Raw genomic sequence first — 14,846 nt, 5'->3', positions numbered from 1 at the left:
TGTGCTACATCCCTGTTAGCAACCCTAACCCTGTTTCTACCATGGCTAAGCCAAACTCTTTTAGTTTGTCACTTTTGTTTTTTTTTTCTTTTTGGATGTGGCCTTCATATCTACTGAGATAAAGCACTCTAATTAGAATTGTAGAATTACAGCCACATCCACACCACCACGCACAATACAAAGTGTCAGAAGTAGTGGTGTAAAGCATGCCTCCACTGGACTCTAGAGCAGTGGAAACATATTTTCTGGATTGACAAATCATGTTTCTCCATTTGACTTCCGGGTTGCGAGAGATACGCTGGCGCGTTTGGCTGCCGCTTCTCCCCCGGTGACAAAGTTTGTAATAGCTTTAAAGTTGTATTCGGTTTTTCTGCCCGCTGTGTGCAAAAGTGCTGTGGAACCCAACACACTGTATCAAACTTTGTACTGGATTTATTGTAATATGAGCCTTGGATTTCTCCTTGTGGCTCTGAGCCCTCTTAGAGTTTAGCGTCTGTGTCTGTGCTTAACATCTGCCGCGAGAGCACCTGTGTCGCCCGTGCTATGTGGATTTTTTCGGGATTACTTCTCTGGCTTCTACTGGGCTGTTACGGCTGCAACTTCCATTGTGGCCTCATCATGACGACAAGGAGAATAAGGTACTCTTTTGGTGAACTTTTTACGCTCCGAAATGCACAGTGTAAAACTCCTGCTCCTCTACTGATCCATCGTCACCTTGGTATTTTGCGACGACCTAAATATTCTCATCGGGGTCTTGGTCGGACTTATAACTACTATCAGCACCCCAACAATATCCCCTCGCTGTGGTCATCGTGTCGCCGTAAATCTTCCCAGGCGACGGCAGGCTCAACTGATCACACAAATAACCGGAACCTGTGTTACGTGTCTACAACATCTCTACACGCTCCGAGCACTGATCATAATCTGAAATGTGCTCTGTTTAATGTTCGTTCCTTAAATAATAAGGCAACGTTTGTCGCAGATATTATCCAGGAACATGACACTGACCTGCTTTGTCTCACGGAAACCTGGCAGCGGCCCAACGAGTATTTCGCGCTCAATCAGACTCTGCCTCCACACTATCAATATGTGGATAAACCTCGTTTAACTGGACGAGGAGGAGGACTTGCAGTGGTGTACAGCCCTGGCCTCAAAGTTAAAACAGTTTCAATCCCAAATATGACATCGTTTGAGTGTTTGGCGCTGTTGGTCTCTGCTGTTAAACCTGTATTGGTTCTGCTCATCTATCGCCCCCCAAAAACCTCATCTGTTTTTGTGGCAGAGTTTTCTGAGCTAATCTCCACACTTATTCCTGTTTATTCTGATTTGTTGCTGCTTGGTGACTTTAATATTCACATCAATTCTAGTAACTGTTTGTTTGCTAAAGAATTTCTTAATGTTTTACAGAGCTTTGATATTTCTCAGCACGTTGATTTCCCTACACATAACAAGGGCCACACCTTGGACATTGTTTGCTCTCTGGGTAAAACCCCTTTTAATGTGAGAGGCATTGATCTGTGTGTATCTGACCATAAAGCTGTGTTCTTTGACTTTCCACTATCATGTCAACTGCGAGAGCAGCGTCAATCACGCCAGTTTACATTCCGGAGTGTCAAAAATATCAGTCCTCCTGCTGTTATGGAGATGCTCAGTCAGAGCCCGGTACCTGATTGCTTAGATCCTGATTTGCTAGTGTCCCACTATGACGAAACATTGTCACATATTTTAAACCACCTGGCACCTCTAAGAACACGCTTGGTTACATTTTCTCAGCCTGCTCCCTGGTACACTGCTGAGCTGCGCAAGCTGAAAGCTGTTGGTCGCCAGCTTGAACGACTCTCAAACAGAACTGGCCTGACTGTGCATGCCCTTGCTTACAGTGATCATGTCTTGTTTTATAAGGAAAAACTACAGGAAGCTAAAACACTCTATTATTCTGATGTTATTCTTGGTGCCCACAGTAACCCTAGAGCTCTCTTTTCCACTGTTAATAAGCTATTGAGCCCTGTGAAAAGTTTCCCTATGGTTCCTTCAGCTGAACTCTGCTCTCGGTTCATGGACTTCTTCAATCATAAAATACTTACAATTTACTCTCAGTTCCAGCCCACTGCAACCAGGCTAAACATTCCTCAACTATCTCCTCAGTTCAGCAGCAGCTATTTTTCCACCTTCAATACTGTAAACCAACAGCTTGTTTCACAGATTATTAATTTCTCAAAGGCAACTTCATGTCAATTAGACCCTTTTCCTACACAGCAGGTGAAAGCCTGTTCTTCATTTATCTGTCCTCGTATTACCAAAATTATCAATGCTTCACTTAGTTCAGGAATGGTCCCAGCTTCTTTGAAACTGGCAGCTATTACTCCAGTTCTCAAGAAGCCTGGCTTAGATCCTGAGAACCTCGCAAATTATAGGCCCATCTCTAATCTCCCTTTCCTTGCTAAACTGTTGGAGCGAACAGTAGCTGCTCAGTTAACAGAACATATTCAATCATGTGATCTGTTTGAGGTCTTCCAATCAGGTTTTAGGAGGAACCACAGCACTGAAACTGCTCTTGTTAGGGTTGTCAATGACTTGCTGATGTCAGCTGACCAAGGACTGCTGAATCTTCTTGTCCTGTTGGACCTTACTGCAGCCTTTGATACAGTGTGTCATAGCCTTTTACTAACTCGGCTCAAAAACATGGTTGGCGTAACTGGTACTGCATTAGCCTGGTTTAAATCGTATCTTTCTGGTAGGCAGCAGTTTGTTTCAATGGGAAGTTTTCGATCTGACACATGCTCCTTGTCACATGGTGTCCCCCAGGGCTCTGTTCTTGGGCCCCTGCTTTTTATTTTGTACATCCTTCCTCTTGGTGACATCATTAGACATCATGGGCTGCAGTTTCACTGTTTTGCTGATGATGTCCAGATATACATTTGTACAAAACCTTCCCACAGCTTGCCACCTAGTGCCTTGCTGGAATGCTTAACTGATGTGAGGGCTTGGATGATCGAGAACTTCCTGAGCTTAAATAATAAAAAATCTGAAGCCATCATAATTGCTTCTCCTGCAACAGTCAGGAGGCTTAGTGACACTACTGTTTGTATCCCTGGTTTTGTTGTCTCTACTTCAACACTAGTGAGAAATCTTGGAGTAATGTTTGATTCTACATTATCGTTTGACTCACATATTAACAACACATGTAGGACAGCCTTTTACCATCTTAAAAATATCTCTAGGATTCGCCCTTTTCTCTCTCTCACTGCTGCCGAGACCATTGTCCATGCATTTGTCACTTCCAGACTCGACTACTGCAATGCTCTGTTGTGTGGCCTCCCTGCTCGAGCTTTGAGTAGGTTGCAGTATGTCCAGAACTCTGCTGCTAGGGTGCTGACCCATACAAGATCTTGGGAGCATATTACTACAGTCCTAAGTCGTCTTCATTGGCTTCCAGTGAAGTATCGAATACAGTACAAATTGCTTGTGTTGGTGTTTAAATCCTTGCACGACCTTGCCCCTTCTTACCTAAGTAGTCTACTGAAACCATACTCTCCAGTGCGTACTCTTCGGTCCTCAAGCCTCCATTTGCTTGAGGTCCCACATTTTAAGCTAAGCACCTCTGGAAATAGAGCATTTTGTGTTGCGGGTCCAAAGCTGTGGAATAGTCTTCCCGATGAACTGCGAGCTTGTTCATCTGTAGATGTTTTTAAAATCAGACTAAAAACTCATCTTTTTAAACTAGCATATGGATGATACTATGTATATGTCTCTATGGTCATTTTATGTTTGTATGTGCATTTACCTTTTATTGACTTTCTTCTTTTTTTCTTAACTTTTTTTATTTTCATTTTTATTTTTATTTTAATTTTTATTTTATTTTATTTTTTATTCTTTATTTTTATTATCTATTGTACAGTGTCCTTGGGTCACTTGAAAGGCGCTTTCAAATAAAATTTATTATTATTATTATTATTATTTGGCGTTCTGAAAGACGACTCTGGGTTTGGCAGCTGCCAGGAGAACTGTACTTGTGCCAAGCATACATTTTGGTGGAGGTGGAGGTGGAGGTGGGGGGGTTATGGTGTGGGTCTGTTTTTCAGGAGACCAAGAGATTTTGGACAATTTCATGCTCCCAAATTTGCAAGTTTGGGGATGGCCCTTCCCTGTTCCAACAGGACTGTGCACCAGTGCACAAAGCAAGGTCCATAAAGACATGGATGAGTGAGTTTGGTGTGGGAGAATGTGACGGGCCTGCACTGAGCCCTGATCTCAACCCAGTAGAACACCTTTGGGATGAAGCAGTGCAGAGACTGCGAGTCCAAACGTTACAAGGAGGCTTACATCTATTCTGTTGTGATAGATACAGTATCTATAGAGTGAAGTAGATGGATGTGTGTCGGATGTATATATATATGTGTGTAAAACATTTTCTATGGAAGTGAATGTAAATATATTTTATTCCAAGTCATTTTGGAGCATTTCTATTGGTCCATTCATCATGAAATGTTCACACAATGTGACAATGTGAAGGACAGCTGCTGTGTTCAAATGGTGTAGTAAATGTATGAAAATTGACAAAAAAAAAAAAAAGAGATACATCTTTTTCATTGGAGTTGCACTTTAAGTGATGTATCGCACCACTAGGCATGGTGATGATGTGCAGCTGCTCCATGAAGATTGTACAAACGGCTGTTGGCAGTGGGTTCACACTGAAGTAGCTGAATTCGCTAATAAGCTCTGTAGCTAGAATTAGCTTTAAGCTAATGACATAACGGTTGTTATATCATTTCACCAATAGGATTATGACAGAACCTAAATGACAAAACCTAAAATAACATGCTCATAGAAGTTTAGGACAGATGTTTGTCCAGGTATCATGTCCTATAAACACTTCACCTACAGCCAAGTGTTACCAGTTTACCTCGGTTCGTACGGGGTATGAGGAATGAATGTGACTAACCAAGGCTATCAGTGATTAATAGGAGTTCCGAATCAGGACTGACATCCATACTAATACTAAATAATGATCTACTCTCCAGAACTGTACACTTTGAGCTATGATTCTGCGTATGACCCAGATACGCAGGAGATGCAATATCAGTGAGAGGAGAGAGGATGAGACTGTAGGGCTAAGGATGGAACCTGTTTGTGTTGTGATGAATTATGCATGCAAGGGCTGGACTAATAATAGCTCTGGAGGAGAAGGGCGTTGGTCCTCCACTGAGCAGGCCAAAGGCATGCTTAAGGCTAGCAGTTTGTGTAAATACGGCCAGCCGTGTGTAAACAGCAGCTGCAGCGTGCTCAAACACACACACACACACACCAGGTGATGAGCTCACAAAGAGTCCATTAAGTAGATGTGATTCAGACTAATGACACTGCAAACACTCATTCCTCTGCTGTTGTCCTCTCCCCCCTGAAGTATGAACTCCTGTAAGAGTGATTTGGTTTATATTAGCGCTCCCTCAGCATCACATTAGTGCACGAGGACATTAATATCATCATGCTATACCAACCTCATTAATATTCCTAACTCTATAGGAGGATACAACAAAGCAAAGTCACAAGTTCTGAGAGATTCAGGCGGTGATTTATTTGCAAAACTGCACAAAAGGTTTGGTACAGGATCACAAGATCACTCTCAGGTGCTGCTTTAGTTGAGATATAATGAGCGCTGCGTGCTGGAGCTCAGACCTGTTTCTCTAATGCAGGTGAGTGAGGCCTATGACAGAACGTGCCCTAAAACACAGTTCAATATGTTGTAGCGAAATAAGGAAAGACGTGGCGCGTGACCGCGATTGCATTCATGTTGCATAGCAAAGCAGCCTGGGAGCCGCTCACAAAACAACAACAACAACCACAACAATAATAACAACAACAGTGTTCAGGCAGTGGAGGGAAAAAATAAACAAGGGCAAAAAGTGCAGGCGATCAAGCCTCACGTACAATCTAATTGAAGCTCAGACAAACAGCCTTTGGCTGCTTTTGCTCCATCCAGCTACCTGCCATAATGCACTGGGCCATTTAAATTAACCCACGAGTGACTTGTTGTAATCGGACTGTTTTTTATTCTTTTTTTTGTGAGAAGGGGTCTGTGGCCATTCAGATGAGCAATGTATCATTACCCAGTGCTGCCCTCCCCCTTCCTACCTCCCCTAACTGCAGCACCTCAGGCTACTCAGCCTAGCGTGAGCCTCCATCTACTGAGCCAGGCAATCTGGCCAGCAGACATGCATGTATTCATAATGGCAGCAGGTTTTGGTGTAGGAAAGTATGTGTGGGTCCATAAGTGTGGATGGGTGTAATGTCAGTGTGAGAGAGAGTGAGTGTGTGTGTGTGAGAGAGAGAGAGAGAGAGAGAGAGAGGTCATCATGGTTCACCCATATTCTTCAGACACAACACCACACCACAGACACTGACTGGTAAATATACGTGTAATCATTATAGCCCAATTAAAGCTGAATCAGATAAGGCACTGATCAGTAATTACACCGGAGAACGAGAAGTAAGCTTGTGTGTCCTATTTAGGTCATATGATCTATGGGCAAATACACTACACTTAATACACTACAAATAACTTCATTACTGAGGCAGTACACAGTCAGGGCCATGGCTGAGCATTTACAGTCTCAAATGGGCAAAATATATGGTCTGAAATATATATATACACAATTTCACTGCAGGTTGAATGCCATTGGCTCCTTAGGTTTATGACATCAGAAACCTTGGCTGTCTGAATCCACCCATTTCAGACCATATATTTTGCCCATTTGAGACTGTACTGAGATTGTAAGCTGTCGTTTCAAAGTGTAAATGCTCAGTTGTGGTGGTTTATATGTATATAATTGCACTGCAGGCATGTAACATTGGAGGTTGGGGGATATTGATGGGGATATAAATGATAACCACAGGGGGACGTTAATTAACCATCATGACACTTCCCTGTAGTTTCCATTGCACCATGAAAAACTCACTAAAATAATCTAGTCGAGTTCTCAATATTATTTCCTTAACTGTTAATACCTGCCTTATCCTCCTTGTCTTTTCCTCACCTTCACTCTCGCCATCCCAGGGCTGAAGAGTACAGGCTGAGCAGGATTACTGAAGGAAAGGCTTCTGTGGGATTTAGTGGCTTTTCCGCTCTCTACGGAGCCCAGAGTTTTAATTCAGTCCAGGCCCCTATTAGGCCCCTGGTCAGCTGAATATAGATGCTGAAATAGGTGTTCTCTAGCCAGGGGCAGAGAGGAGAGCGAGAGGGAGAGAGATGAGGGAGGGGGGGGGGGCAGGTGGGTAGAGTTTGAGTGATGCCTCTGTCGCGTGAGTAATGAAAAGTTCACTGGGGTCAAGCCATTACAACTGCAGTCGCTTAATTATTAATTACATACCTCCAGAAGGGAAAGGACAACTTCAGTTGTGACTGTTCCTGTTCCTTCCCCCAAACACATGCATACACACACACACACACACACACAGTATAGCAGACTGTGAATGTGGGGAATACTAGGGAAAGGACAAGCTTTTTCAGATTACAGTAGGAGCGTGTATTCACCACCAAATCTATAGCAGATCGAATCAGCATGGCTTAGTAATTACACGTGGAGACACAGAACCACACTTGGCTCACACACTTACTGACTGTAAGCAATTAAAATATTATTCATTACCTTTTAAATACAACACTGGCTCTGAAATCCCATTAAATTTGGGATAATTGAGTGTGTTTAATTATCAGCTGTGGCAGGCAGTTAGTTTTGGGAGAAAGTGTGGGAGAGGGAGAAGAGAGAGAGAGAGAGAGAGAGAGGTGACCTAGTTAGTGTCAGGAGCATTGTGTTTTAAAAATGACCTTGCTCTTGAAGCTGGGCTCAGAATAACTCTTCTCTCAGACACCCAGGGCACTTGATAATAATGATCAAACGCCTCCCTCCCCTCATCTCATGGCCTGACTCAAGACTCCAGCTTCTAAAAGTGAAACAGGAGCTTTTTGTGGTGTAATCGTGTGGTTACTGGAAAGTTCTGTCCCACCAGTTAATCCAGCCGTGCTCTGCCCAAACGCATCTGTCTATCAGCGTGGCCAAGCTGTAGCAAAACTGCCATAAAATGCAACGATTGAGGTTCGAGCCTAACCCCGTGGGCCTCAGGGCATTCAGAGAAGGCTTCATTATTTCAGCTCAAATTCCTGACTCATTTTTAACTTTAATAATTCAAACGTGAAATCACAAACAAAATACTTCCCACTCAGGAATGTTCAATGTTCTCATCCCTTGTGTCTGAGCAGATACAGGCAAGTGAGCTTTGACATTTGTTAGGGCTTCTCCCATTTTGTCTAGGACCAATTCCATGAGGAATATGGACCTCTCTCAGCCTTTAGGGACTTCTAGAGAACTCACTGTCTGTGAATGTAAGCTGTAGTCTAACAAGCCTTCAGTCAGGTGTGAGAGAATGGAAAACAGTGTTTTCCAAACGTTAAATATCTGTGTACAATCTAGAACAACTGCCATTATCTTAGGGCTAACACAGTAAAACATTGCTATAGGGATGTTAGCAGAAATTAGCATTGCTATTGCTATTTTTTTAGATAGAGTTTGGACATTTTTGGCCTGAACAACTTTAAATATTATGCCTTAGAGTTGAACTATATTGCTGTAGCTAAGCAGAACTACGCAGGTTGGAAATACCAAATAAACTGCTATGCTAGCTAACACTAGCTTGAGTATATGGATCATTTTTAGCGCTGCAGTGTCACTGACATGGTGGTGGCTAGTTGTGCTGGTAAGAGCCCAGTAAACAAGGAACGTCACTGGACGTTCCATCTTAATAAGTTAGTTAAGTGGTGACCAATCGATAACGTCAGTGGACGTCCAAAACGGGTTTTGTGCAAGTAATTTATTTTGGGACCAATTAATAACGTCAGTGGACGTCCAAAACACGTCTAATAGTCGTCTTTTCAATGTCTGTGTTTTCAACTTTCATTTTCAACCTTAAGAGAACGTTGATTAGACGGCAGTCATTACGTTATTTCAACGTTGAATCAACGGCTAAATGTTTACTGGGAGTGGACCAGGAGCAGTCAGTGCTGCTACAGTTTTTTAAACACTGTCCTCTCAGTAAGACACTTACTTTGTTGGTTCACCCTCTAGATGCAAACCAGAGGCAGTAGCTCATCTGATTCTGCACAGCCTGTGTTAATCATGCCCCAGACCTTCACCATTGCTCATGGGACACTGTATGCCCCACTTGATGCTGTAGGAAGAATATTTTTGTTTTTGGACTGTTCTTAGTCCAGCAGTGACCGTATGGGTTTAAAATTCACGGCAGCACTAATGTGTCTGATCCGCTAACACTAACACACCACCGCCGCCGCCATGTCAATGTCACTGAAGCGCTGAGAAAGATCCACCGTCTAATACTTGCTCTGTGGTGGCCCTATGGGGATCTTGACCATTGAAGAACAGGGTGAAATGGTCCTGAAAATGTAGCAACCGTACTCCAGGGTTCACCTGTATGGTCAGTGAGGTTAATAAAACGGACAGTGAGTGTCCATCGCTGGTCTACCCTACACTTACAGTAGCATTATCAACACCTACAGACCTTACCTACTTAGGAATAGCGTGTTAATCCGTCTGCCTGAAAGGGACTTGCAATCGGCCTGTGGTGGCACGGCGGACCTAGCCTGGCCCTGGCCATCCGTGGCCATCCGTGCTGTCCCGTTTGGCACGACCAGCCCAGGCTTCGAGCAAGCGAGCACCATGGCTGGGGGCAGTGTGGTATTACACAGCAAGCTGGAGCGGCAGCAGCCTGCGCCTCCATCGTGCTTCATTAGGAAACAAAATATAAGCTTTCCACTCCATTACCAATGACTTTAGGAGCTACAGCACATAAGACGGCGACTCACCTCATCAACAATGCATTGCAATAACTGCACAGGCTTGAACAGGCTACAAGGAGAGAGAGAGAGAGAGAGTGAGGGGGACGGGTTGGAGGGGGTGTCTGAGGGTAGAGGGGGAGAGAAACAGCATTAGCCTACATACGTCTTTACAGTGGAGTGGTGAAGTGGGGAGAAAAAAAAAAATCATTAATGCAATAAAATGTGCCCAGATTAATCAAACGCATCAAACTCTTATGAAAATATCACAGGGGTAGAAATGTTCTATTACGTCTAATGGCGTCTAATCTAATACAGGCAGTTAAGGGCTTGGGTATTTCTTCATTGTGAAATGCAATTTGGGAAGTTTAAAGGGAACCGCTGAAGCGTGGGCCTCACACTGCCGTCAGGAACATAGGGAGCAATGATATGTTCTTTTTTCTACAAACACTCCCCCCACCCTCCCTTCTTTTTTCTCTCCGCCTTTCATTCCAACTCATAAAAGCTTACTATTAAAGATCCCTGGATGGAGGGAGCTGGAAAAGCAGAATAAATGCAGAGAGATGAGAGGCAATATGTAATTAGCATGTCATAATCAAAACGCCTCATTCGGACACATTATGATCACTGGGAGGAAATTACAGCATGGCTGGTGGCAATCTGTGGGCATGTGTTAACACCATTTCCATAATGAAAGTACACAAATGTTAATAGCCCGCGCCTTGATTTGGAAGGGGAATACACAGAGGAGGACTGTGCTCTTTCACCAGCACCACTGCAGGGTTGAAGGAGCATGTGTACGCTCAGGCCATTTGCAAACGTTTTTCTGATTTCACACTCAAAACTGTGACTCTCTTCTTTTACAGCAGGAAATAACTACATCTCCCTCACCACTCCTTCTCCAGAGAGTCCCCCCCACACCCTCCTCCTGCTATAATCTCGTTTTCAATTAAAATCCCATCTAATTTCGGAGTCGAGTCTGAAACCATATATAAGAAAGAACATATTTGGACGCCTGCCAAAGTGTAGGTTTTGGTGTTTCGCTTTAAAGAATGATTTAGCTCCATCTATTCATGTCAGAGTGGCAGTGATGGATGGGAGCTCCTCTCATTATCAGCTCACGGCGCTAAATCATCAAGTCCATGACGACTGCACATTTGCCTCCAATTTAAAAACTCTCCAGAATTCACAAACAAACAATAATTTGCATATTCTGAGATTTTGTGCCGCTGCTTGGCAACGTGTCGCAGAGAGGTTTTCTTAATATTGTGCATGAAAAAGTAGCACCGAAAAGCAACACAACTCATTTTACTCTGCTGTAACAAACGGACGAAATCAACACAACACCGAAGTACACACAAGGCTCTATGGTGAATATGTTATTTTTCACTTCGTTCTTTTCATTCTTCAGTCATTCGTTTATCTTCAGTGACTACACCATTCCGGTCAGGATCGCAGTGGTTCTGAGTTTAGCAGGAATCATTGGGCGCAAGGCGGAAACACACCCCACACCGGGCACCAGTCCATCACTCACCCTGTCACTCACACAGCCACTCCAAGTATCCACATGGGTTTTTGGACTTTGCCACTGGTTTTGGACTCTGGGTGGAAATTGGAACGCTCAGAGGAAACCCATGCAGACACAGGGAGAACACACCAAACCCCAAACAGACAGTGGCCTGAGGTGAGGGTCAAGCTTAGGACCCTGAGGTGCTGGAGGCATCCAGGAGGCATCCGGACCTGGTGCCTGAACCACCTCAGCTGGCTCCTCTCGACATGGAGGAGCAGTGGCTCCAATCAAGTCTCCCCCATTGGTGACCGTTGGTGAGGGTTGGAACATGAATTGAATGGTAAGTCAAGAGCTTTGCTTTTCTGCTCAGCTCTTCACAACAACAGCTGGATACACAGTCCACAGACACCACACTGTCACCCTCCCTCGCCATCCTTCCCCCACTCGTGAACAAGACTCTGAGATACTTGAACTCCTCCACTTGAGACAGGAGCTCATTCCAACCTGGAGAGAGCACTCCAACCTTATCTGAGTACCATGATCTCACATTTGAAGGTGCTGATTTCCATCCCCGCCGCTTCACACTCGACTACAAGCTGGTCCAGCAACAGGTCTCTGGAGGTCTCTGAGTGATTAAGTCAACAGGACCACCATCTGTGAAAGTAGACTTGGGATCCTGAGACCACAACAGACACCTTCACCACTTGACTACACGCAGAAATTCTGTCCGTAAAAGTTATGAACGGAATTGGTGACAACACGCAACCCCGAGGAGTCTAACTTCCACTGGAAACCAGTCGGACCTACTGCCAGCGATGCAAACCAAGCTCCTGCTGTGTTTATATAGGGACTGGACAGCTTATAGCAAAGAGCCCAGTACCCCATACTCCCAGAGGGACTTTTGGCAACAACATACACCCAAAAACTATTACCTGTTCTAAAGAGTGGTTGCCATAAAGTCCACTGCAAAGGTGAACACATTACTGACGCAAGCCTTCAATTCTGTATGCGCAGTTACCCATAAAACACATTGACAATGGAATGGGACGCTCTGGACCAGCGGTGTATGCTTCTAAGGTCACCAGGGCCAATGCTAAAGATGGCTGAGTATCATATAGTCCATTTATGGCAAGCTTAAATGTCGTTTGAGTTCCTAATTTGATTATCCACCACCTCCCCAAAGTTTCTGTGGCTGGTAGCAGTCAAATCCTTGCTGCAAAGCTCCAATGTCTCATGTAAAGTCTTCCTGGAATTGTGGAGACTGCTACTGCAGGAAAGAACGACAAACACCGTACTAACACCCTTGATTTCTAGAAGAAACACTAGGCGAGCAGCTGTTTAAAAGCGTACACGTAGCCGTACAGGTTCAGCTTCGGTGAACCTTCCTAACTTTAACGAGCCAAGTGACCGCTCCAGTTGTGCTTAGTAAAATCTCTGCTCGGATTGAGACCTCAGCTCCTCTCCCTCCCTCCAAGGCCTGCTGACTGGATGGCCCTCACTACATTATCTGCTCATTTCGCAGGGCCTTTCTGACAAAGCCACAAAGCAGTTATTGATTTGTCCTCTCAATTAAATAAGGCTTCGCTTTCTCCTCTCTCTGTTAATACCTAGAGACCCCCCACCTGACACAATATCCATTCAGCTGCTAGCAGAATGAATTATCAGTCGACATGGATAATGAATTCATCCTGCATTGCAAAAATAACTATAATTGCCAAACGCACGCAGGAGGAAATTGGAAAATGATATTAACGCGAGTTTGCTAGGTGAATTATCCATTTGTCCCAGTCAATACTAACTGTCATTAAAAGGGGCAATAAACCCCCCCCATACCCCAGCTCTTTACGTTCTGCGTACTTATTTATCTCGCAGGGAATTCAAAGTTACATTTAGCACATTTTCCCAATCTGATTACTTATCACATTACAATACTCTTGGATGTTAAAATTCAAATGGAATGCTTCCCAATAGCTTTTTATTTGCATATTTATCATCTAAGGTTCCTCGGTAGGTTTGGAACGTAATCAGAAAAGTGCGTATTTCGCTCCAAACACAGCGTTTCCACATCGGTTGCGGCCTATCCGCCGATTCAACTTTTTGGGGTTAATTCTAGCATCTGAGGCATGTAAAATAGTAATGAATATGCATAACAGCACGTACATAAGAAATGTAATGATTATGTAAATGGGGAGAGAAATGGGAAATAAATGCCTGCTGATGGAACTTGAGTGTCTGGTTTGATGGTTATCAACTTCTGTCAGAAGGGCGCTAGGGCTGCGGTTATAGAAACAGGGCCAGCACACGAGCGGTGGGCAGCGTGGAGGGAGAGAGCGGAGCCCTGGGTGCTGTGAGAGGCTTCTAGCACTGGTCTCCATGGAGATAAGAGGTCTGTCTGTCTGTCTCTCTCTCTGCTCTCCTCCTCATTGTTATCAAAATGACAATCCTGTGGGTGAAATGAAATCCGGGCGAAGTAGGCTTCGGCGGAGCAGAGGTTAGTGCTCCTCTCGTCTGTGTGGGAATTATGGGCCTAGCAGCTGCCTGCGGCGTCCAGCTTTAGAGTGACCCCACACACGGCGGACAAATTTTTAGTGCGGCCACTTTCCAGGGCCCCTTTCAGAAAAACCCCAGCCTCTGGCATATTCTCTCTCACACACATATTCTCTCTCTCTCTCGCTCTCACACACACACACACACATAGAGATGGAGAGAGAGAGTAGAACGAAGGCAGCATTCACTTTGCCCTCATAGATATTCCTTAACTGAGCAGATAACCTGAGCGTTTAGTGTCTGAACTGCTGAAATGGAGTCTCTGGGATAAAGGCTGCTCAGTTGGGTCACACTTAGCTATTCTCACTCTCTCTCAGCTCACTGACTTTGCTGGAGCAACTATCCTAAACCACACAGATCAGTTTACAAACACAGCATTTAAACACTCTAGAATAATGTATAATAACAGCATTAGATCATTTCCAGCCTCCCACAACAGAAAATAACACACGTATGTCTCCACACACATTCACATTTTTATTTAGAGGGTTATTTTGTATCTTACAGGTTGTGGTTATGTCGGTTTATAGTCTCCGTACACAAGTGTAGACTTGGGTTTTATCATTTAGCATCTGTCACTCAGTTTGCTAATGTATTATGTAAATGGTACTTTCATGCTAACTGTATTATCGCTTATCAATCAAAACCTTGAGTATATTCTCCACAAGGGCAGATCATGTGGGGTGTCCTGGGTGTGCAGTGATAAGTAACCATCAAAAGTGGTCCAAGGAAGCACAATCTCTAGCACAAATTGCACTACACGGTGTGTTCGGACATTTTCAGTTAAAGCCAGTGGCTTCAACTGTTTGTGCTAAAGAGGCACTTGTGTGGAATCAGACCAGATGGGGTTAACTGTGTTCCACAAGCATATGAATGAGCCTTGGGTGGCCATGACCCAACTGGGGTTCACCAGGTGATCCTTCTTGGTACTAACCACTACACGTT

This window comes from Hoplias malabaricus, chromosome 11, assembly GCF_029633855.1.
Source record: "Hoplias malabaricus isolate fHopMal1 chromosome 11, fHopMal1.hap1, whole genome shotgun sequence".
In the NCBI taxonomy this organism is placed as follows: domain Eukaryota; kingdom Metazoa; phylum Chordata; class Actinopteri; order Characiformes; family Erythrinidae; genus Hoplias; species Hoplias malabaricus.
This window is presented reverse-complemented; position numbering follows the sequence as displayed.